Source organism: Phascolarctos cinereus, unplaced genomic scaffold, assembly GCF_003287225.1.
Source record: "Phascolarctos cinereus isolate Bilbo 61053 unplaced genomic scaffold, phaCin_HiC Scaffold_4;HRSCAF=312, whole genome shotgun sequence".
NCBI lineage: Eukaryota > Metazoa > Chordata > Mammalia > Diprotodontia > Phascolarctidae > Phascolarctos > Phascolarctos cinereus.
This window is the reverse complement of record NW_027555847.1, coordinates 119,880,100-119,903,623: the sequence shown is the minus strand read 5'-3', so window position 1 is coordinate 119,903,623 and position 23,524 is coordinate 119,880,100. Positions and strand designations below refer to the sequence as shown.

At 35.9% G+C, this 23,524-nt stretch overlaps 1 pseudogene; it reads right to left on the bottom strand.

Annotated features, from left to right (window-relative positions):
- LOC110221639 (plasminogen receptor (KT)-like) overlaps nucleotides 1-22,498 on the bottom strand; it is a 47,296-nt pseudogene extending 24,798 nt beyond the window's left edge.
- Between the last annotated feature and the right edge of the window lie 1,026 nt (nucleotides 22,499-23,524).

Here is a 23,524-nt window from a genome sequence, read left to right as displayed (position 1 = left end):
ATATATATGTGACAGGTATATGATATATATATATATGTGTGTATGTGTATATATATGTATGTATATATGTGTATATGTGTATATATATACATATATATATATATATATATACACACACACATATATATATATATATATGAAAACACAGACAGAGAGAAAGATGCAACTGCTGCCCCATTAACTTCACTTTGAATGAATGAAATGATGATAGAAGAGGAAGTGCAGGGAGGTGAAAGTCCTCCAAAGGAGCTGGTAGTGAAGGCATCATAGTAAGAAGGAAAGAAGAGTTAGGAGACCTAGGCTGAAATCCTGACTGCTCCTTATTCTTTGTGAGGCCTCAGATAAGACACCTTTCAGCTCTCTGAGCACCAATTACCTATTTTGTTAAGTAGACTAGATGATTTCTAAGGTCCCTTCTAGCTCTGCAACCGAAAGGAGCTGGAACTTCTGGTAACGTCCAATTATGCACCAAGTTCTTTTAGTACCCCAGGAAGCCTTGGGACTAAGAGAAGAGGATGGCAAAAAGTGATCATACAACTGCTTACAACAAGGAAGATGGCTGAGTTCATCTGACATCATTATGATGCCATGTCAATACTACGCTCCTGCATTATACCCTTTGTTTCCTCTCTGGGCTACATTGCCATAACTGTCCACCTCCTACTCACTCTGACTCATAACTGTCACCTCCACTCCTCTCACTCCTTCCCCATTTAGGCCTCTGCTAGCAGGCCCAAGGTTTGTATTTAGAAGCTCTTATACCACTTTGGGCTTCCTCGGGTAAGCCCAAGTCATTCCTAGCCCATCACTTCCTTCACCTTGCCAAAAGGTAAACATCATACAGTAGAAAGAGCAGTAGCTTTAAAGTCAGAGGACCTAGAGTTTGAATCCTACCTTTACTACTTACTACCTGGGTGACTTGAACAAGCTACTTAAAACTTCTCTGGGCTTTAGTTTCTTCATCTGTAAAATTAAAGGGCTGGATTAGCATATTTTAAGGTTCCTTCTGCTTGTAAGTCCTTTGATCCTATGAATTTGTGGAACTTACCTAATGATAAGGCATATTTATTTCACCTCTGATGTGAGGTTATTGCTGGTAAGAAGACCATTATTTTGTGCCATCTGTCCTTCATTCATACTGATATGACCATGAAACTTACTCCATTTTACTCAGTAAAGCAAATGAGAGTGGAATCAAATTTTTACTTGTAGGTCAAACTTGGATTTATTTTATTTATTTTTATTTCATTTCAAAGAAAGAACCTCCATTTTCCTTTGTTTCTCTTCATGAAATATGAATCATTCCAACATTTACAACTTTAAGAACTCTGTCCAGTGTAAGATCCTCCAACTTGCTATATAACAAATTGTCTTCCTCCAGTGAGATATATTGTTTCAATCTTTGTTGCCACTGTGGAACCATTCATGGCTTGGTTTCATTTAGTCTACTTAGACCGATAATGTTAGAAAATTGTGACAAAATAATACTTTATTTCTATCATTTGAGCACAGCTCACCCAAAGGGCAAAACCATTTTTCTTCTCATTTTATTATTCTTTCTAACGAATTCTCTTTTTAAAAAAAAAATGCACTGGAGAGAAAAAAATGTTCTAAATGTGTAAGTGGTATTTAAGTAGGATCATAAGATCATAGATCTTCAGCTTGAAGAGATCTCAGAGGCTATCTAGTCCAATCTCTTTTTACAGATGTAGAAACTGAGGCTCAGGGAAATTAAGTGATTTGCCCAAGGTCACAGAGATACTAAGTGTCAGATGTAGTAGTTAAACCTAGCTCCTCTGTGTCCAGAGCCAGTATACTGTACTATGCTGCCTCCCATTAGTACAAATATTTTATATTTTAAAAATTCCATTTATATACAAATAAAGTAATTAAGGTACATGGCAAAGTATTGATTACTTCACAGGGTAGTGATATATTTGCTCAGAAATTATGGTAGAGAAAGCACCCCTACTTTTACTACTAAGGATTGATAAAAAAAAAAAATTCTTTTTTTGCAAAAACCCAGATGAAAATTCCCTGTTCAATTACAGAATTATGAAAAATTGTGCTGAGAGGCCTGACTAGTTTCTACTTCATTTCCCTCTCCCAGGAGAAAACCGTTGGAATGATCTAACCAAGTCATTTAGATGATTATTGTGACCTGCTCTCAGAAACCTCCTGAGAGGGAATGTTATTGCCTTCCTAGGTAGTTGATGGCCATATCTTTTAACTAACTGTCAAATGTCAATTCAACAAATATATATTCAGAAGGTAGAAAATATCATTCCTCCATAGTATTGAGGGATGTTATACATTTATCCTTCCCACTTAGAATTGAAATGCTTTCAAAATCCATCAGAAGGTGTGGCCTAGTCTATGTAATAATAATAATTTTGGGTAACTTACTTAAGAATCTAGGGGAATGGTTAAAATTATTGTCATGTTCCTAGAAAAGGCATCTATATTCACACAAGCTAGTAAAAAAGCTCCCTGACAGATAACGGATATTAGACTAGTCCAGCATTTGTAGAGTCTGACAAACGATAACAATAGATGCCACTATATTGGGGCAGCTAGGTGATACAGTGGATAGAGCACTCATCCCTGCAGTCAGGAGGACCTGAGTTCAAATCTGGCCTCAGACTAAACACTTGACACTTACTAGCTGTGTGATCCTGGGCAAGTCACTTAACCCCAAATTGCCTTAAAAAAAAAGATGCCACTATAAAATAACTCAAAAGCTTCTCTTCTGATGTCATTAATACCCTGGATATAAACCATAATTCACTGTATCTTATTCATGTCCATGAATGTACAAGTTCATCACTGATTTGCTTTTATTACTTCCATCTTTGGTAGCTCTTTTAAAATAGATGTTTAGCTTACTGTAAATGCTGCAAAAAAGTAACTAGAGTTTTATTTCAATTCAACAAATCATTAATGAGACAGGAAACTGTCTCATTCCTTGTGATTACTGCTCCTTATAATTAGCCTGTTAAGAGAACACACACACCAAAAAAAGGTGCAAAAAATACAAATCATTTTCATGAAACTAAGAGAGAACAAAAAATAATAAAAACATTTTTAAAAGATCTATTAATCATATTAATCTACATTTCCCCCTGAGGCCTTTAAGTTTACAATAGAAATATTCCTAAAGTGTAATGCATCTAACAGCAAAGAAGTCTGATTACTGTTGGGTAACATTATTCAAATTATAGAAGAAACTGCAGTGTGACATCTGTTTTTGAGAAAGGAGTGTTAAAATTATTTATACATTCCTGCTTTAAGATTCTGAAGAAATTTTATTTACTACAAACTATATGTAAAAATGATCCAAAATTTAATAAGCATACACACACACACACACACACACACACACACACACACACACACACCCCATTCATTTCCCCTTTAGTTACTGATAATTCCTTCAGTTGAAACTGGTTGGAGAGGATAGAATGCAAGAATTGAAAGAGACATTACAGAAGATCAAGTTCAACCTCCCTCAGTCTACAAATGGAGAAACTGAGGTTCAGAGAGGTGAAATAAGTAATATAGCTAATAAGTGGCATATATGGAACAAGAACTCAGAGCCCAGTATTCTATCAATCGTACCACAGGGCCTAGTTCTTATTATTGGGCAGAAAAAGAGTTAGAATAAATACCTGCTTCTACTACTCCTCACTGCCCTGTTAGGAGAAATCTAAAAGGAAAGACAAATATCAGTATTCTCATTTTGCAATTGAAGCTCAGAAATGTCAAATAATTTGCTCAAGGTCACAAATAGCAAAATAACTAGGATTCAAACTGAGACCCTGCTTCCTAGCCACTTTCAAACCATGTTGCCTCCATTGCAGGCATCCTCCTTACCCTCCTCTCCCCAGAAGCTGGACTATGACCTTGGGATTCTGAGACCCTGAGCTCTGATAGCCCTTTGCCTTACCTTTCCTGGGATCCAGACCATCCCACATGTCCTCACTAATCCTAAACCAGGATGCCTTTCAGGTTCCCTTCCATCCTTCTCCAGCCCCATTTCCAATTCTATGGCTATCTTCCCCTGTTACTCGTACTAGTATCACCAGTGCTTAGCCCAGTTCCTGGCATACAGTAAACACTAAAGAAATGCTTTTCCCCGTTGTTTCTCTCCCTTCTTTCCTTTCCTTTTCTTATTTCCCTCCCTTCCTCTCTTGTTTTCCTTTCTTCCTTCCTTTGTTCTTTTCTTCTTTTCCTTCATTTTCTTTTCTTTAGAGATGTGAAAAATTTCTTCCTATTTTCCTTCCTTCTTCTCTTTCTTTTCTCACTTCTTTACTTTCTTCCTTTTCTTCCTTTCCTTTCCTTCCTTCCCTCCCTCCCTTCCTTCCTTGCTCTCTCCCTCCCTTCTTTCCTTCCTCTCTCCCTCTCTTCTTCTCTTCTTTCCTTCCTTTCTTTATTTTCATTCCTGGAGGCAGTGTACCATAGTGGGAAAGAGTAGATATAAAATCAGAAGACCTGGGTTCAAATTCTAGTTTTTCTATTTATTACTTGAAGATCTTGGGTAAGTCACTCCTCAATGCTGGGCCTCTGTTTCCTCTTCTGCAAAATGTGAAGACTGAACTAGATGACCTTCAAACTCCAAAGACCTGTCCAATGCTCTTTCCACTTCACAATTTTGTTTCTCTCTAAGGTTAATTCTATTCTGCTTCAAATACTTAACCAAGAGGCACATATAAAATTCAAAACATTAAATACTGTGTAGTCTTCAAAAACAGGTGGTTTCTACTTATGAATATCTGTTTTATGTACATTACATGGTTAAATAAATTGTGCAACATGACTATAATGCACTGTTGTAAGAAAATGACAACTATGAAGAATTCAGAGAAGCAAGGAGACACTTATATTGGCAGATAAGAACGAAGTAAGTAAAATTCAGGAAACTATTAACATAATAATTACAGCATTATAAATGGAAAGAACAAAAAACAAAAAACCCCTGAGCATTGTGATGATAGTAACTAACTCTGGCTTCAGAAGAATTAAGAAAATGCACATGTCTTCTTTGCAGAGGTGGAGGTGTGGGATACTGCATATCATACTATTACACACCATTGATCAGATAGTTTGTTTTGCTGAAATGCTCTTTCTCTTTTTAAAATGTTTAGCTAAAAGGGATGGCTCACTGGGTAGGAGTGGGAGAGTGATATATCTGGAAATGAAGGCAAAGTAAAAACATAGGTATTGATAAAGTAAGATTTTTTGAAAAATGTACATTATAGTTTTATAATAATGATAGAGTGCATAAAATCACTAAAGAGAAGAGGAATTTTATACCAATTTACTTTTGAAATTAAATTTGGAAACATCTTGGGGTTTTTTTAACATACTTCATGGCTTTCTGTGCCTAGTTATTGGTTAAACTTCATTTGAAACTACGTCAGCCCAGTAGCTATTAATCATAATTTTTTAATATAACACATCTCTTTTGAGGTGCTCTAAGATAGTTCATAGTCTTCTCTACGCCATCCCCTGTCATCGTCGTTGATGAGTTTTCTATGTTAATTACTCTTCAAATTTCCCTCAGAATTCCTCAAATGCCCAGATCCATTTTCACTCAACAATTCATCACAAAAGGATTCTAAAAGATGGTGGAGTAGGTCAGAAAACTTGGCTCTCCAAATTTCTTCCTCAAAAAAAAGGTAGAACATCACCTCAGAGGGAACGCAGAGCAGTGGAAATAAACAAAGTCAGGTAAGGCAGTTGGTCTTCTAAGACAGAGTAGGAAGACCCCAGAAAAGACCTGACCTCCAGGAGCAGAGTTCAACCTGAGTGAAGTGCAAACCCCTTTAGGCCAACTCTGCCAAATCAACAAACAACAAGTCCTGGGGCATCTGGGGTTTGGAGGCAGTCTCATTCTTAAAAACTTTCATCTCACTGACAGTGTAGGGGTCGGATTGCTGAGTAGAAGATTAAAGGGCCTTCCACTGTCAAGAGATGCCAAGCACAGCTCTGCTAACCAGAGGCTTCCCAGGCTGGGCTGTCTTTAAGGGGGAGAAGGAGCTGCTAGCACAGGCCTGTTGAGTGCGATAGCAGAGGGGCAGGGACCCTGCTGGTTGTGGACACTTTGCAGGATTTCAGAGTCCCCGGTTTCAGTTCCAGGACAGAGATGACAGCTATTGTTTGCAGCCACCAGATGGACTGCAGGGAGCAAGATCATTTGAGAGACAGTGTGGCTGGGGGCACTAACTATGGCTTAGGAGTGAAGAGGAGAGCACAAAGTTGAGCACCAGGGACAGACCTCAGAAAATAACAATAAGACCTGACACTTGGGGCATTATTCTTCATACCTAAGGACTGATTACACTAATAGCTGCTGAAAACAAAATAAAACAAAAAAATAATAAAAATGGATAAGCAAAAGAGAAAAAACTCAACCATAGATAGAGAAAATCTGGATTCACATTCAGAGGAAGATAATGGAGCTAAGAAAGTAACTTCTTTTTCAATGAGAAACGTCAAATGGTCCCAAGCACAAAAAGAGTTCTTGGAAGAACTTAAAAAGGACTTTAAAAATCAAATAGGAGAGATTAAGGAAAAATTAGGGGAAAAAATAGAAGCAATCCAAGAAAATTATGAAAAGAAAGTCAACCCCTGAGAAATAGAGAATCAAAACCTTAAGGAATAAGATAATTCCTTGAAAATTAGAATTGTGCAAAGGGAAACTAACGAAGTTCTAAGACACGAAGAAACAATAAAACAAAAAACAGAAGAATGAAAAAATAGAAAACACTGTGAAACATCTCATCAGAAAAACAATTGATCTGAAGAACAGACTGTCCATAAGAATAGACAGACTACCTAAAAATTATGATAAAAAAAATCTTGATACAATATTATAAGAAATTATCAAGGAAAACTGCCCTGAAGTTCTAGAACAAGAAGGCAAAGCAGAAATAGAAAAAAATCTGATGATTACCACCTGAAAGAAATCCCAGGAGGAAAACTTATAGGAATATCATAACCAATTACTACATTCAAGGGCTATAGGTCTTAGAATACAATATTTTGTAGAGCAAAAGAACTGGGATTAAGACCAAGGGTAACTTACTCAGCAAAATGAAGCATAATCCTGAATGAAAGAATGGACATTTAGTGAACTGAAAGACTTTCAGGTATTTGTAACAAATACAACAGAACTTAAGGGAAAATTTGACATATACCATCCAAGAGTAATATAAGGTAAACATTAAAGACCAGTTATGAGGGACTCGATAAGGTCAAATTGTTTACTTCTCATATGTGAAAATATCAGTACTTTTATCACTGTCATTATTTGGGTAGTTTGAAAGAAAAGCATGGACTGAGCCGAATATGATGCAGTGATTTAAAAAAAATAAAACTGTAGGGAAAGATAAAAAGGAGTAATCATCTCTTACAAATGAGGCATAACAAGAAAACATTGTGGGGGGGGCGGCTAGGTGGTGCAGTGGAAGGAGGACCTGAGTTCAAATCCAGCCTCAGACACTTGACACTTCCTAGCTATGTGACCCTGGGCAAGTGACTTAACCCTGATGAAAGAAAGAAAGAAAGAAAGAAAGAAAGAAAGAAAGAAAGAAAGAAAGAAAGAAAGAAAGAAAGAAAGAAAAGAAAGAAAGAAAGAAAGAAAGAAAGAAAGAAAGAAAGAAAGAAAAAACATTAATACAGAAGAAGCTAGTAGGGGAGAGGACAGGTAATGCTGGAACTTTACTCTCATCAGGAATGGGTTAAAGAGGGAACAACATATATATCTAGAAGAGTATAAAAGTCTTCTAAATTCAGAAAGAAATAAGAGGGCAAGGGGATAGGACAGGGGAAAGGATAAAGGTGGGGCTCTTAGAGGGTTAAGGAATAGGAAAGCAAGATAGTGGTTAGAAATAAAGCAGAAGGATGAGGTGGGGTAGGAAAAGGGTGAGAAAGATAGTGAAGAAAAATAGAAAGGAGGAAAATACACAAGCAATTATAGCTTAGAATGTGAATGGGATGAATTTACTCATTAAAATGGAAACTGACAGATTGAAAATTTGAATTCAACCACATGCTGCTTTTAGGAACTGCTATAAAAATGAGAGATACACACAACAGTAAAATAAAGGTCAGGAGTAGAATTTACTATGTAAATAAAAGTAGGGGTAGTAAGTAATCATGATCTCAAACAAAGTTAAAGCTAAAATAGATTTAATCAAAAGAGAAAAATGGGGAAACTATACTACGTGTCAACAATATTATTCAATATTGCTTTAGACCATTTAAAATAACTAGACTGTATAAAATACCTGAGAGTATACCTGCCAAAACAGACACAGGGCCTACATGAACATAAATATGAAACGCTTTTTATACAAATAAAGTCAAATCTAAATAACTAAAGTAATATTTATTTTTCATGAGTAGGTAAAGCCAATATAATTTAAAAAATGACAATTTTACTTAACTAATTTATTTAATGCGATCCCAATTAAATTACTAAGAAGTTATCTTACTGAGTTAGAAAAAATCATAACAAAGTTGATTTGAAAAAACGAAAGGTCAGGAACTTCAAAGAAACCAGGGAAAAAAGATGTAAAGGAAGCAGATTCAGTGGTATCAGACCTTAAACTATATTATGAGGTGAGAGAATTGTTGAAGTAGAAAATGGATAATTTTGATTACTTTAAATTAAAATTTTCTGGTATAAATAAAACCTATGCAGCCAAGAGTAGAAGGAATGCAGAAAACTGGCGGGGGGGAACTTTCACAGACTATCTCTCAGATAGGATGTGACTGGGTTGGAATATTGCTTTAGTGTAGGAAATGATGAACTAGTTGATTTAGAAAAATATGGAAGGACTTGGACTTATGAAGGAAGATGCTATCCACCTTCAGAGAAACAGATGACAAGTGGAAATAAGCATAGCACAGTCTTGTGTGTGTGTGTGTCTGTGTGTGTGTATGAGTGTATATATGTATGTTTCTAGACAGCTATGTGTGTATCTATCTATCTATCTATCTATCTATCTATCTATATCTGCTCTTGATTGTAGCCTTTTTTAGGGAGTGATGGGGGAGGGAGATAAAGCAAAAAGTCCACAGCAGAGAACAAAAGAAAACCTATAAAGATGCAAAGAAAAGCTGGGCAGCTTTGAAAACAATGTGTAGTTTTTATTATGTAGGATTTCTTGAAATGGAATTTATTGTTTTCTACTGAATCCTCTCTCATGGTCTGCTGTGTACATGGCAATTTTTTTCTTCTTATTTTGTATTTAAGTTTAAAATAAAATTTAAAAATTTACCAAAAAAACACACCAGCATGGACACAACTTAAATGTCATTATCACTTAGGGCAATTCCATTTCTAGAATTGTCAAAATTCTTCCCCAGACCATATGGCCTCACTACCTTCTACCTCTCCCTTGGTAGAATTTGTACATCATCTTCATCAGGTTCACATACCTTCTTATTCTCCAATTCTTCAAGCCTCCAAAAATTTGTGCCATTGGGGGCCAAGAAAAAAACTATAGATGGATTCTTACAAATTTACCATGAACCTAAGGTTGGTGTTCTGCAACTTGTGGGTCAATGCTGTCATCTTTGTCCACAAAAGGACAGTTCATTTCTAAATAGCTTTGTGGGACTTTCTGACTTGAGAACAAGATATGTTCCACTTTCAACAGTCATGATAACTTGACAGAATTTAGGCTTACAGGACCTTTTAATATTCTTCAAATGGCTCAGCCTTTATCTTACAGGCAATGACATTCAGATAACTTTCTTTTTTGTTGAACAATAAATGATTACATTTCATATATTGCTGTTGCTTTCAAAGATAAATGGTCTTACTCAATTTGTAATATGTTATATCAAATACCATTAGAAACTGCATCACCCAAAACCACGTCAGGAATCAAGGATTCTAGATAAATCTAATACATAAACACTTGAAAACACTCTATGGTAGTCACATTTCAAAAGTCTTTTTGGCCACCACTAATTCATCAGTGTCCTTTGTAACAACTGGGACACCACCATTTTTACGTGCTTTAAAAAAATATATTTTGCTGCCTTGCTACTTAGTGTAGAGGGAGAATATTATCAAATCATGGACTAAAGAAACATTTGACATCCCAACAGCCCAAGTGAAATTTCCATTCTTTTATAATTGCCAATTTTCTGAGATTCTCTTGACAAACAGGAAAAACCTCACACATTTAGTAATTTTATAAATTTAGGAATTTTAATGGATTTTTCCCCCTAGCAAGCTGCCATGATATTAGAGTGGAGAGTTGCATGAAATGCAGCTTTGAATAGGAAATAATGAAAGGAACAAAGAAGCATGATTTGGTTAGCTACAGAATCACATACCAGGTTATAACATGGGAAGACAAAGAAGGTAATTTAGCAAGTCCAGGTCTGTGGGCCCTGTGAGTGAATAGCCCAGAAAGAAAAATGTTCCAGGAATGGCTATACCCTAACTACTTTCCGCTTGTGTTCCCATACGCTCTCTATAATAGCTCCTGGAATCTTGATGGAGCTCTGAAATTGGTCCAATGTCACTGCTATCACCACCACACATGAAAACCAGGAGTCCTGCTTCCACATCTATACTGATGAAAGTAGGAAACATCTATTTCTCCAGACAAACCCAAAAAACAGATTAGTATTTTTAAGATTTTATTTTATTCTGAACTTAAGAAATAAAACAAACATTTCATAACATAGTAGAATAGAAAAGAAAAGACGGTTGTATGTGAAACTGCATGACCTTGAGTAAGTAATGTAACCTCCCTGGGCATCAGTTTACTCATCTATAAAATGAAGGAGTTAGACTAGATGACCCTTCAAGTTATAATCCTGTGATCTGTAAGATCCCTTTCAGTTCTCAATACTGTGATATCTATGCTCTCCTCAGGGGTTCACAGCAGGACACACAAGTAGCTGTTAAAAAGACACAAAGTGCAGCTTATGACAAGACATGCCAGCCTGGAGACCATATCCATAGATAGAACTAGGAAGCATTAATTAATGGTCTGCAAAGGATTAATGGTCCTTTAAGTCTTGAAAACAATTGTGTCCTTTCAATAAGGTCATGCATGTAATAAGCTGCAGAGCAAAGATTTGAATCCATGTTTTCTGCTTCCAAACTCAGTGCTCTGTATATTTCCATACACTACCATTTTCAAGGTTAGTACAGGTGGGCCTGTACTAACCTTGAAGTCATACATACATGTATGTATATATTTATTTATTCATATATATTTATATTTACATATAGATATTTCTATGAGATCTTTCAAAAACAATAGTGGCAGAAGTCATTAAGTGGAAATAGTCACCTTTCCCTTGCTATATCAAGTACCAGAATCATATCATCCACATATATGTATATATCTGTGTATAGGTACATCTAGGTATATATTCATGTATATGTTTCTGTGTACTTCTGCTTATGGAAAGACATTATAAGTAAGAGGTGCAGAAGGGAAGTCATAGATGGGAACACTAGCCTTTTATTCTCAACAGGAATAATAATTATATAGTGCTTTAAGGTTTGCAAAGTGCTTTACAAATCTTATTTGATCCTCGCAACAACCCTGGGAGGTAGGTGCTATTATTATCCCCATTTTACGGATAGGCAAAATGAGGTTAAGTGACTTGTGTGGGGTCACACAACTCCTAAGTGTCTTCGGCAGCATTTGAACTCAGGTCTTTCTTACTCCTTGTCTATTGGTCAATTCACTGTGCCTCCTAGCTGCCTAAGAATCAGCAATATGGTTTTCATAGCTGTTTCCTCTACCTACTGCCCATCACTTCCTATAATTCCTATTCATTGTTTTCATCCTATTTTCTTTACCTTCTCTACTTGAGAAGCCACCATGTAAATAAATGGTTGCACTTTCTGATAATAAAGAAATAACAGCATATTTCAAACAAAAATTTCTTTTAGACTTAAAATGTGTCATCAATGCTTCTCATGTAAAGGTATTGGCTTTAATGCTTCTTCAAAAACTTTTCATGTCAATGGACAAAAAGCAGCCTGCTTTCAATATTACAACAGAGGAAGAGATGACTTTCAGAGTTTCACTGTACAGATTTTTTTTTTTACCATCATAGTAAAAGTTGAATAGAGATGCATAGCACAGAAAAGCGGATAGAACAGTTTTGGGGACCTTCTTTGCCTTCTTTAGTTTTCTAAACCATTACAGGGAGATGCATGGTACAGTAGAAAGAACACTGGATTTGGATTCAGAAGAACTGGGATTGTATCTCAGCTTCACTATTTACCAGCTGTAACTGTAAGTTTTTAACTTTTTATGTCTTAGTTTTCTCATCTAAAAAAATGAAGTTTATTGGACAAAATTATCTCTGGAGTCTCTTCTAGCCCTAAATTTATGATCCCTATGAGCGTCAGTCACTCTAAGGGTAAAGTTACAAATGGATAAAGCATTTATTAAGCACCTACTGTGGACCACATAGGGTACTAAGTAATAAAAATACAAATATTAAGTAAGACAAGGAGATTATACTATAATGGCAGAAGACTCTCTCTCTCTCTCTCTCTATATATATATATATATATACATATATATAATATGTACATGTATGTATGTGCATATATATTTTATATATGTGTGTAAATATACACATATTTGTGTGTGTGCCTGTGTGTGTGTGTGTGTGTGTATAAAACCTTAAAAAGGATGGGGAGTCATCAATGAGGAGAGAAGGGTCCCACGGTGGAATTTTCTCACATATAAATTTGGCAGGTAAAGATAAAAAGGAGGAGCACAGAGACAATCCAGGTAAGAGTAAGACAAAACATGGTGGTCCTGGGGAAGAGTCACCAATTTGTTCCCAGATTCTACTTTTCTGTCTTCTCTGGCTTTCTAACTAGGACATCCAGCATTTTAATTAATATAATGTGAATTATTCAATTAAAACAAAACATTTCTTTCAAGGACATGGCATCAATGAAATTGTATAGGATCAATATTACAAATTAAGATAGATATCAATAGTTAGAAAGTCATAATTAGAAACTAATGTGAATTATAAGAACATAAATTACATCTACTTATTAAGTTTGAAGCACTGACATTAACTAGAACAAAGAATATGAAGATGTGTAACATGCTGACAGGAAATGAGATAACTGAATAAAAATTAAAAATAAAAACAAAGCCAGATAAATCATCTCTTCTGTGGTTCTCTCTGGTCATCAGATGCACAACTCATGCTTCTTAGTTACAATGGCCTTTTAGAGCACGACTCATTTAAAAATCCTTATACGATGCCATACTACACTAAAGTGAGGTTGATAGGTAGGTAGGTTGATAGATCAAGAATTCATTAAACACTTACTATGTGTCAGATACCGTACTAAGCAGTGGGAATATAAGCAGAAGCAAGGTACTGTCTTCCCTTAAGGAATATACATACACATATATACATATACTTACATATATATGTATACAGTGTGTGGCATGTCTATCTTCATCTAGTCTAGATGGCATGGAACAGAGACGGCTGGGAAGTGATACCAGACAAGAGAAGGTAGGGTTACTCTTATGAAGGTCAAAGATCCCAGGGGCTGAGTCTAAGGTTCTAGTGGGAGGAGGAGGAACATGACAGCATTATAGAACAGCTGTATATGATGACCACAGTTAAACTGTATCATAGAGGTCACAAGATTAAAGAGCTGGACTGGGACATTTAGTCTAACCTCTCATTTTATTAACGTGCAAACCAGAAAGATTAGGTAATTAGCCCAAGTTCATACAATTAATTAAGTGGCAGAGCCAGGAAATGAAACGTCTCATTCCAAACATAGTGCTCTTTCTACTATACAATGTTGCCTTAGAAAAAAAGCATGTCATCAGGGAAAGAACATTAGACTGAAGTCAGAAGAGATAGGCAAAAATCCCACTTGTTACTGCCTGTGTGTTTTTAGCCAAGTCACTTCACCTCTATAGGCCTGTTTATGCATCTATAAAATAGATTAAACTAGAGGCTTTCTAGGATTCTACCAGATTTTAAATAGGTGATCCTATATTCTTAGGTGTCCCACAGGATTCTGCTCTGGGCCTTGTCCCTCTATACTACTCTTGGTGATCTCATCAGCTCCCATGGTTACCATCTCCATGCTCATGACTATTGAATCTACATCCTGCCCCGACCTCTCTGCTGACCTCCCATCTCACATTTCCAACTGCCTAGCAGATGTCTCAAACTGGATGTGCAGTGGACATCTTAAACTCAACATGTCCAAAACTGAACTCGTTATCTTTTCCACTAAACACTTTCCCTTCCCCTCCTCAACACCTGATATGTTCCCTGTTACTGTAGAGGGCATCACCACCCTCCTAGTCCTCCAGGCTCACAACCTAGAAGTCCTCCTCAACTCTTTACTATCTCTCACACACCGTCTGCCCACCCCTATATCCAGTCTGTTGCTGAAGCTAGTTGATTTCACTTCTGTAATATCTCTTGCATACATCCCTTTCTCTCCTCTGACATTGCCACCACTCTAGTGCAGGCCTTCATCACCTCACACTTGGACTACTGCAACAGCCTACAGTCAGCCTGCATCAAGTCTCTCACCACTCCAATCCAGCCTCCTATCGGTCACTAAAATGATTTTCCTAAAGTTCAGGTCCGATCATATTACACACATCCCACCCCCACCCCACTCAATAAATTCCAGTAGGTCCTTATCACTTCCAGGATTAAACACAGAATCTTTAGTTTGACATTCAAAGCTCTTCATAACCTAACCCCATCTTAGTTTTTTAAGCTTTCTTACACCTAACTCCCTATCGACAATCTTCAATCCAGTAACACTAGCCCCCTTACTGTTCCACAAATAAGACCTTCCACTTCTCAGCTCTAGGCACTTTCTCTAGCTATCTCCCCTTACTTTGGAATGCTCTCCCTCTTCATCTCTGCCTACTAGCTCTCCTGGATTCCTTTAAGTCTCAACTAAAATCCTATCTTCTACAGGAAGCCTTTCCCAACTCTACTTAATTTTAGTGCTTTTTCTCTATTTTTCCCATTTATCTACATATAGTTTGTACATTATTTGTTTACTTCTTGTCTCCCTCATTAGATTGTGAGTTCCTTGAGGGCAAGTATTGTCTTTTGTTGTTTGTCCTTTGTTTTCAAAGAGCACCAATGACACCATGATTTTGAGGTATGGGAGATATCTTGCCTTGTGAGTGAACTGGATTTAAGTGAGGTAGAGCTGCAGAACCACAGCCTCTCTCTCTTACAGTCATCAAAGTCCAGTGGTAAGACAAAAGTCAAGACAACTGGCGATGGCGCAGGAGGCAGTGGATGACCCTCGATTGTCTCTTGCTTCTTCTTGTATCCCCCAGCACTTTTTTAGTAGTAATTATTATTTTGTAGATTTTAAAACTTTATAAAATATTCTTTTATGTATAACTTCAACTCTGTTTTCATGAGGGAGATCTTATTTGAATTACTGAACTGGTAATTCACCAGAATTACTATCTTACGTGTATTTCTTGACTTCAAATAATTTATGATCCTTACACTCACACATATGCTGCCACATTAGGTAATATTTGTGTTTTGTCACCAGGAAACTTAATACTGCTAAAACCATACAAATCATAAAATTAAAAATTCCTCAATAATATAGCTTTTCAGATAATTATTTCCAGTGTCTGCCATCCCAACTAGAATAAATAAAAAATTGATGCCTTCAGATTTTATATGGGACCTTTACATAGGATTACACAGGAACGTGAATAAATCTGTTATGTGTAATTTTCATATTACCTGAGTTTTGTGGGTTTTTTTTTTAAACAAACAAGAAAAACAAAAAATACCTTGAGTTTTCTTAGTGAGAGTTGAATTTATTATATAACTAAATATTCTCTACAAAATACTACTCAGATACCTCATCATGGCATAGAGGCGGCTATAGATTCTCATAGGCTATGGCAGGAAAACATAGGCACATTTTTTCTCCTAATTGCATTGATTTTGTTCATTCAAAAACTTTTAAATTTCCTGTAATGAAAATGATTGATTTTATTTTTCATAATTGCCTCTTTCCCATGTTTGGGTAAGAACTCGCCCCCAGCTATACCTGTGAAAGTTATATGATATCATTCCCTTTCAATTTTTTTCTCATGTAATTTTTTACAGTCAGGATACCTTTTAGGAAATCTTATTGTGATAAACAGTATAAAATGTTGGTCTAAATCTAGTTTTTGCCTAGGTTGGTTTTCAATTTTCCCAGTAGTTCCTGTTAAAAACACTTCACTGAGTATTTTATACTCTTAGGTTTATGAAACATTGAATTATTGAATGTTTCTGGTGCTTGCTTGCCTAGTCTGTTCCAATGGTCTACTTTTCTGTCTTTTTGCCAGTATTAAATAGTTCTGATGTAATTATTGCTTTATAATATTCCATGTACAGATGTGCTCGCTATTCATCTTCATTCCTACTTTAAAAAAATTATTTCTTTTGAAATTTCTGACCTTTTGCTCCTCCAAATAAATTTTATTATTATTTTGTTTAGCTCTATGAAATACCTCTATAAGTAATCAGTACCTCGTCTGATTAGAACAGCATTAAATCTGTAAATTAATTTAGGTAATATCATCAGGAACAGTTAATGTCCGTCCAGTTACTGAAGTCATTATTTCTTTAAAGAACGTTTTATAATCATATGAATGTAAATGCTAAGTATATCGTGGCAGATTAACTACCAGATATTTTCTGCATGTTGTAGCTTTCTTGAATGGACTATTCCTATCATTTCCCTTTGATTTTGTCATTGCTATTTAGATATGCTAATTGTTTTGTGGATTTATGTCGTATGTGCTATTTTACCAAAAGTATTGTCTCAGTTTCTTCACTGATTCTTTGTAGTTTTCTACATAAACAATTATGTCATCTGCAAACAAGAATAATTTTGTTTCTTTTTTCAAATATTTATGTTTCTAATTTCTATCTCCTTTTTTAAAAAAAATTAATAGATTTTTTTTTCATCATCTAACTTTCCCTATATCTCTTCCTTTCCCCCATTCCAGTTAACAAAGCATTTTGAATTTTTAGGCAATTGGATTTGAGCAACTTGCCCTGGGTCACACAGCTAGTAAATGTCAAGTGTTTGGTCTGAGGCTGGATTTAAACTCAGGTCCTCCTGACTTCAGGGCCAGTGCTCTATCCACTGCGCCACCTAGCTGCCCCCAGCAAAGCATTTTTAAAAGAAAAGGAGTGAGGAGGAGGGTTTTTTCCTATCTCTTGTTTTCAGTCAAGTTTGTTCTTTGTCATTTTGCAACATTACTTTTGATTAGTTTGTGGTGATTGTTATTTCGATTTACATGTACTGGGTATAATATTACTGGCTATAATTTTTTTGGTTCTATTTACAATCCAGTAATGTTACTTTAACATGCATGTACCATTCCAATTCCTTGACACCACAAAAAGAAAATGTGGTCATAAGTATTTTGGTGTTTATGGCGCCTTCCTTGTTATAGATGGCTTTTTTTTCTCTTTAGAACTTCTAAAACTACGTCAAAAAATAGTAGTGCATTCTCACCTTTAAAAAATTATATTTACTAGAAAAGTTTATGTACTTTCTACATTGGCAATAACACCAGCCCACAGAAATTGAAAAATGAAACAGACATGACTTCATTTTCAGTCAATAATTTTTTTTAGTCTTAATAAATTTCTTTGTAACTCATTCATCCTTTCTTCTTCCCCTATCATCACACAGGAAGAGGTCTTCCTCTTCCTTTCTTGGGCTGAATCTTCATCTAACTATGAACATAAGCCCACCATTTGCTTCTTCTATGAGGCTTTAATTATCTTATATTTTCTTTTCTCTCTGTAACCAAATTGGAGTCTGTCTCCCTCAAACCAATAAATAAAATACCTCCCCTAACTCTTCTATTTCTAGAGCTATCATCCTAATTTTCTCCTTTCCTTAAAAACTAAAGTCTTGAACAGACTAGTTTATATACCTTGCCTCTATTTCTTTATCACCAATCCATTTCTAAATTCCATACATTATGGTTTCTGCCCCCTGCAATAATACTGAAAACTTCTCTCTCTCCAGTCATCTCCTGATCAATTTTTTCCCTCAGTGCTCATTTTTCTTAACCTGAGAATACTATTCAACACTGGTAATTACTCTCTACCTTGAAATCCTAGATGAAAAGCTTGTACTATAGCACCATACAGTCTGTGGTTAAAAAAATGAAAAGTTCTTCAATTTTCTACATGTCCTCAGAAATCTAAAGATTAAGATATTTAGAATACGAGAAATGTTTACTAATTCAAGGTTACTTATTAACCAAATTCGTTAATCACACACATAATATTATATTTATATATGTACTTCTGTACTTAAAATGTGCCTATTTCATTTACCTTAATTATATCCTCTACCAGAAGTCATAAGTTGATTGACACTCTGCCACAAAACAAGGAATACAGGAAAAAGGAGTAATTTTCTGTTTAATGTTCAACTTTTATTACACTGTTCTGCATACAATGAATATTCATTCAATAAAAGTTAATTTTTTTGTTCATTGCTTTTGTTCATTCAGAAGCTTTTAAATTTCCTGTAGTCAAAATGACTGATTTCATTTTTCATAATTGCCTCTTTCACTTGTTTAGTTAAGAATTCTCCTTTATAGAAGAAGAAGGAAACCTATAAAGCACTGTAACACATTAAGATCTTGTGGATTTTCCTGGCTCATTCTTTGTGCTTCACTTTCCTCTTCCAGTTATTACAATCCAGTTTTGATCCTATTTATAATACCAGAATGAATTCTCAATCCATTTCTGTCATTTGACATCAAGATACCAAAAAGAAAGAAAAGAAACAAACAAACAAAGGATAGTGGTGCCCTCTAGTGACAGTGGAAGAAAGTACTAATTTTTAACTGAGTGAAATCAAGCTCTATGCTTGAGTATGCCCAGAGGTTCCCAAAGTGGGTGATACGGCCCTCTCAGGGGCGCTGGAACAATGCGGGGGAGGAAAGGGGAAGTGTTAGTAGCCTTCAGTGCAATTGAGGCAGAAGGCATTGAATAAAAATAATGGGGCGGTGGAAGCATAAGAAAAGAAGAAACTATAAGAAAATTTTGAAAAATCATTCATACATGTGTCATCTGTTGTACAACACAGTCAAAGTTGTAATGATTACATTATTTTCCAAATAAACACACAAATGCAAGTTCTAACCCATTAGTGGTCAAGTCCGCCAACAGGTTTTAATAAGCAAGTATTGGCAGGCAAATATGTCACTCATTGTCGGGAAGTCCAGCATGCATCAGCAGGAATATGTGTGTGTAATGACTTGTTTACAGTACAATACTATATGGTTACATGGTGCAATATGGTGTCATCAAAATTTCAATGCAAGAAAAAATCCATAAATTTATAATAACTTGTTAAATTTAAGATGCATTGTTTTTTTTAAGAAATTGTATTTTTTGAAACGAAGCAAACTTTTAAAAAAACATTAAAGGGTTAAAGAAAGTAGATTTCAGGAAAGCTAGGTGGTGCAGAGGATAGAGCACTGGCCTTGGTGTCAGGAAGACCTGAGTTCAAAGCCAGCCTCAGACACAACACTTACTAGCTGTGTAACCCTTAACCCCAACTGCCCTGACCAAAAAAAAAGTAGATTTCCAGGGAAGCATTGAATAATTTTTTTTTTTAAAGAAGGGAGTAGGCCAAATAAGTTTGGGAACCTCTTTTTACAGCCAATTAGTTATCCATAGGTAGCAGGGAGGTAGACAACGTGAGGAACTGACACTTGTAGATAATCCAACATTTCATTTTAGCAAAGTAATATTAATCTCCTCTTTCTTAAAATCTTTTACCAAAGATGTTTTTTAAAAATGTAAGTTCATAGAATCAAAGAATTATAAAGTCTGTGGGGGTCCCAGAGGCAAGCTAGTCCAACCCCTACCTGAACAAGAATATGACATCACTGACAAGTTTTCATCCAAGCTCTATTTGAAAACTTCTAGTGAGGTACCTCTTACTATTAGGGAAATTCTTTGCATTTCTGGACAGTTCTAATTATTGGGAAAGTATTTTTTGTTGTTGGTATTGTTGTTACAAGGAATTGAAATCTGCCTTTCTATGACTTCCACCCATTGATCCTAGTTTGAATAGTTTCAGATTTATTTTCTTTTATTAACAAAGTCATAATTGATCATAATGTCTGTTAATTTTTTGTTGTTATTATTGCTAAGTAAGGGCTAACCGAAAATTCTTCTGGTTTCAAACCTTACTGAGAATCATTCTAAAAAGTACTGGTAAAGTATCTTGAATATAATTGAATCTTTTTTTGGCTCAGGATCTTTGAGTATACCAAAGTCATGATAACATAACAATAATTGCAATTGGGTAGCACTGTATCCAATACCTATTGATGTAAGAATCTACTCTATGACTAGCACAGAGTACATAGTTACTCAAGGCCATCTCTGGAAGTTGATGTTTTAAAAGAAGGTTTTTAGCATGACAGCGTTATGGTGAGATTTGTCTAAAATATAGCACAGAAAAAAAATGGTGGAGAAGATTCAAGTTGGTTCCAATTATTCAAAGTTTTACCATTGCATTTATTCTGTTTAACCTCCTTATGGAAATGCTAATAACAGGGAAAATTCACTGGCACATTCACAAGTCAAGAATGGGTAACCAAGTCTTTATAGTTTCTTCAATACTTTAAGGATGATTTCATCATTGTAGATATTGACCCTTTAACTGATGAAGAATACAACATCTAGGAAGGCAGCATGAGATGCTAGAAAAAGCATTAGCTCTTAAGGATGTGAATTGAAATCCCTTCTCTGATGCTTACCACTTGTGTGACCTTGGGTAAGTCACTGAACCTCCCTATGCCTTGATTTCCTTATCTATAAAATGAGGGGCTTGGACAGCCTTACTGTGAGGTCCCTTCCAGCTCTAGGCTATGATCTTAATATGATCTCTGCCACTTAACAGACAGTCTTCTTGAGTTAATGGGGCAACAACAACAACAACAACAAAAATCACTCTGATCTCTTGGCCAAACTTCTGGTTCAAATTCAGGCAAGGTCGAATCTCATCACCATCCATGCGGTGGTATGTATTCCATCAACAGGCCTGTGCACAAAGTCTTACTGGCTCAACTTGGTAGTTCCCGACAGGGATGGCACTTGGCTGATATTGCCTTTAAATGACCACAGCTACCTCCATGGAATAACGAAGTAGGATTTAAGTGGATGTCTTAACCCTTTACTCTACTGAACCAGGAAAACTAATATCAGAATGGAATATGGAAAAGGACAACTCATTTTACAAATCAATGGCCTGTCCCTAATGTCAGTTATATTCCAAATATGATGCCGAATCTTAATGGCCTCTGCATGATAGGATTGGTTCCCATCTAACTATAGCAGCTTAAATTTATTCTCAGATGGGATATGACTCATCGAAACCTAGACCAAAATGAATTCACCTCACAAAAGCATATCTAATCCCCAAAAAGGCTGAGAAATTTACCGGATCTTAGCAGAGTCTGTAAGACAGAATGATGTAGAATTTAGGTTAAGAACTCAACAGATTGTTGGAGACAAAAATGCATTCCTTGGATTGGCTGCAGTCCGGACTTACTTAAAATCAAAATCAAACCTGTTCTGGGTTTGTGTTAGGGGCACAAGTTTGTCACGTCATCCCTCACTGAGTTAAGATTATCAGCTTGACAAACATGGGTTGTCTGTAGTAAGATTATAAATTTAAACGAATAGCTCCCCAAATTTCCCCACCAAATGGAATACTTTTCATTTTTCATTTTCAGTTTTAAATCCTTAATTTATTCTTGGTAAAATTGATCTACTTTTCTCTTACATCAGCAACTTTCTTTTTCCTTCCAAAATAAATATCTACCCATCCCCTCACCTCCTGCTCTTCTTCACTTTCAACAGTCTTCTCTTTTGAGTGCCTACCTATTAAAGCCAGAGGGCTAATAAGGCTCAGCGAGCTGGATTTTAGGAAGCTATCGTTGTGGTCTTATTTTTAAACACTTGATTTTATTCCCTAATTTTTTTCTTCTGCATCTTGACAACCTTTATTTATGGTTGCTTTGCTTTAGTATTTTAGATGTGGCCATGGTAGAAACAGGATAGAAATTTCTGAAATTCTGAGAAACAAATATATGTTTAGCATATTTCCAACATGAACATTTTTATTTACTTCTCTAGATCAGGTATCTAGAAAGTCCCAAAGTCACCAGATAACTAACTATCCATTTCACTTCAGTTGGAGATATTGGCCTCATGTATATTTTAATTTTTTCTAAGCAGTACAGAATATAAAGCACTTCAGCCATTTCTGTAGCAAAATTTTAAATTGTAATGATTTAATGAAGTTGACACATGAAATCATACCTGAAGTTGAGCATTCATGAGCATAAATTCCTGTTGCTGTTTCATGTTTTCATTCATGTTTTGAAAAAAGAAATCCCATTTTGATCTAAAATGAAGAAAAGATACTTATTAAGTATTCGATTATTCTAGCATTATATACTTCTTGCATCTAATCATAAACTTGGTTTCTAGCTTTTCCTCCATGTACATTAAGGAACCGAAGAACTTTAAAAATCTTTTGGGTTTCTTTCAAAATAATTGTGCCTGGAGTCAGGGAGATCCAAGTTAAAATTCAACCTCAGGCACTTACTAGCCATGCGACTCTAGACATATCGCTTAAACTCTGTTTCACTTTCCTTTACTGTAAAATGGAGGTAATAATAGCACCCACCTAACAGGGCTGTGGTGAGGAACAAATGCAATAGTATTTGTGAAAAGCACTTAGCCTAGTGTCTGGCACATAGTAGGTACTCATCAAATGCTTGTTCCTTTCCCTCTCTCCCTATATCCAATACCTTTTTTTTTTTTTGCCTTTTGGTGAGGCAATAGGGTTAGGTGACTTGCCCAGGGTCACACAGCTAGTAAGTGTCAAGTGTCTGAGGCCAGATTTGAACTTAGGTCCTCCTGACTCCAAAGCCACAGCTCTTTCCACTGTGCCACCTAGCTGTCCTAGCAAAATAACTGTGATGGATCTATGCTCTCACTGATTTGGATGCTTCTTCCGATGGTATATTCCAACTCATCCTTACTTTTTCATGTTCATTCTGTATAATACTCCTTCAGGTCTTCCATAGGAGGATTGCTCAGCATCCTGGGTAGGGGGAATTCCTCTAAAATCTATGCATATTACATGCATACAAAGGAAGCATAAGGCTTGTCCATTTATTATCCCTTGCTCTTCATTTATGACTCACCTCTTTTTCAGGTCATGCACTCTCGTATGATTTTTTTTGGGGGGGGAGGCACTTCTCCCAATTCATTAAGAATATATTGCAGTCTGCTCATGTCTACCATATGTCTCTCCATCGCTCTTTGGGTAACTTGCCACTGTATTTCTTTGAACACTGTGGTATTACATGACTTTCTCCCAAACAGCATCACTGTATGATATTAAATTATTACAAAA